The sequence below is a fragment of the Amphimedon queenslandica genome, unplaced genomic scaffold (genome assembly GCF_000090795.2).
Source record: "Amphimedon queenslandica unplaced genomic scaffold, v1.1 AMPQUscaffold_10770, whole genome shotgun sequence".
Lineage (NCBI taxonomy): Eukaryota > Metazoa > Porifera > Demospongiae > Haplosclerida > Niphatidae > Amphimedon > Amphimedon queenslandica.
In genome coordinates this window covers 5,076-7,600 of record NW_003548981.1, presented here as the reverse complement: position 1 = coordinate 7,600, position 2,525 = coordinate 5,076, and the positions used below count along the sequence as shown (strand labels likewise).

General features: G+C 34.8%; 1 long non-coding RNA gene across 1 annotated transcript; it reads right to left on the bottom strand.

The window, feature by feature from the left end:
* Nucleotides 1-1,671: 1,671 nt before the first annotated feature.
* LOC109589882 (uncharacterized) lies at nucleotides 1,672-2,461 on the bottom strand. The gene is made up of 2 exons (XR_002188994.1): nucleotides 2,192-2,461; nucleotides 1,672-2,156 (listed from the first exon to the last, which is right to left on the bottom strand). It is a non-coding gene; the product is annotated as an uncharacterized LOC109589882 (long non-coding RNA).
* Between the last annotated feature and the right edge of the window lie 64 nt (nucleotides 2,462-2,525).

Here is a 2,525-nt window from a genome sequence, read left to right as displayed (position 1 = left end):
TTTTTGTTGTCTCCCTCTGGTATCCATAGTGCTTTGTCTCTGAGGTCAATTACTGTAACACTAAATATATAATAATAGTAATTCAACACTTCTTTGAATTACCGGTACCCTAATAACAATAATAATAATAATTATTATTATTATTACTAGGTGAATGTATAAAACATTAGGCAAACACAACAAAAAATAATAAGAAAAATAATAATTCAAAACAAAGACAAAGAGCCTGAATGGAATGCATTCAATAATAGTAATAATAATGATAATGATAATAATCTTGTTTCCTTAGTTTTTTCCCAATCATTTTCCCGTACCAAAAATTAACATCACAATTTTAGACTTCAATTGAACATTGATTTTTAAAAAATTACTCAACAATTTGAATGCAGTTTACCCACAAAAACTAGTAACTACACTTAAGTTTACTATTTTAAATAAAAATTTCCTAATTTGGAAACCATTGATAGCAAAATTCACTTTATTCAGTTTGTTACACATTGAAACATCAACGGTAATTACTTTTTCTTCGTTAATATTTTCATGTAAGTTCACACACTAATCCAGAAATAGAGACAAGTGCATGATAGCTTAAATTTCATACCTTATAGTTTTAATTTAGTTGCCAAGTTACACAGTTACAGCATGAATACAGGAGGAAAGGTATACAGATACCATCAAATTTTAATATAATTATAATAATTATGGTTACAAAGTTACCAAGTTACTTTAAGTTACTTATAGTTGCAAAATAACTGAGAGTAACCCATGCAGTTCCCAAAGTTACCAAGTAACCAAGTTACTGAGTTATCAAGTTACTTATAGTTGCCACTGAAATAACTGACAGTAACCCATGCAGTCCCAAAGTTACCAAGTTACCCAGTTACTGAGTTACCAAGTTACCTATAGTTACCGAGTTACCCAGCTACCAAGTTACCCAGTTACCAAGTTACCTATAGTTACCAAGTTACCTATAGTTACCAAGTTACTGAGTTACCAAGTTACCCAGTTACTGAGTTACCAAGTTACCTATAGTTACCAAGTTACTTATAGTTACCAAGTTACCCAGTTACCAAGTTACCCAGTTACCAAGTTACCTATAGTTACCAAGTTACTTATAGTTACCAAGTTACCAAGTTACCTATAGTTACCAAGTTACCTATAGTTACCAAGTTACCCAGTTACCAAGTTACCCAGTTACCAAGTTACCCAGCTACCAAGTTACCCAGTTACCAAGTTACTGAGTTACCAAGTTACCCAGTTACTGAGTTACCAAGTTACCTATAGTTACCAAGTTACTTATAGTTACCAAGTTACCCAGTTACCAAGTTACCCAGTTACCAAGTTACCCAGCTACCAAGTTACCCAGTTACCAAGTTACCCAGTTACTGAGTTACCAAGTTACCTATAGTTACTGAGTTACCCAGCTACCAAGTTACCCAGTTACCAAGTTACTGAGTTAACCAAGTTACCCAGTTACTGAGTTACCAAGTTACCCAGTTACCTTACTGAGTTACCAAGTTACCCAATTACCAAGCTAGCCATCTATCATTTGACAGTTATAGGTTCATAGAGCTATGGTTCCTAAGCATCATGTAGATCTATACCCATAAGTCACAATAAGTAGCTCCAAGCCAGAGTAGTCAAAGTGACCAAAGTTACTGGTAACTCCACTTTTTTATTTAGTTTGTTGGTGTCCTCATACCTTGCCACATATGTAAACACCGGGCCACTCATTTGACATCCGTAACTATTTCTCATTCTCAACTTGCTCCACTCGCAGTTCAGCCAACAAGAAGCTAGTTCACTCTTCCCTGGTTTGCTCCTCAGCTCACCACACATTCTTTCACCGTTTTCCCCGTTTATGGAAATCTCTACCTCCAATCAATCTCTCTATGTCTATCCCAAGTTTTAAAAGCTAATTACATCCCATTTCATTGACAAATTTACAAATGTTTTTAATTCTTCTGATTCACACACACTACACACTGTCTGTCCATGCTCTAATTGTTTATGTACATCTCTCCTCTTTTCTCTCCTCCTCTTGACTCCTTTTCTTTTCTGTATTTATGTACTGGGTGGCAGGGCTAGACCCTGTCATTCCTTTGGGCTTATACTGGACCTCTACCACTATCTGTTTCTCCTTCTCTTGTCTAGTCCTATAAAATTCCAATAATAATAATAATAAATTTACTAAGAGTAGAATTGGAGTCTGAAGAAAGCAATATCTTTGCTTCTATATGTCCTAATGGAATTTATTAAAGTCCATGAGCCAACTATAGACACTGGATGATGGCCAGTAAGCAGTAGCAAGATTGCTGTCACAAATAAATACAGTGGTTTTTGGAGAATAAGCTCTTTTCACGACTGCTCCATAGACAACCATCGAAATGTAGCTAGATTTAGATCTAGATTCTTTTTATAATGTTCTTTTTCAAAATCGTCCTGTTTCTTAAAGTGGTCATACATTAACTCACCGGAAACAGCTCAAACTATTTTTACATAGCATAAGGACATATATATGTATC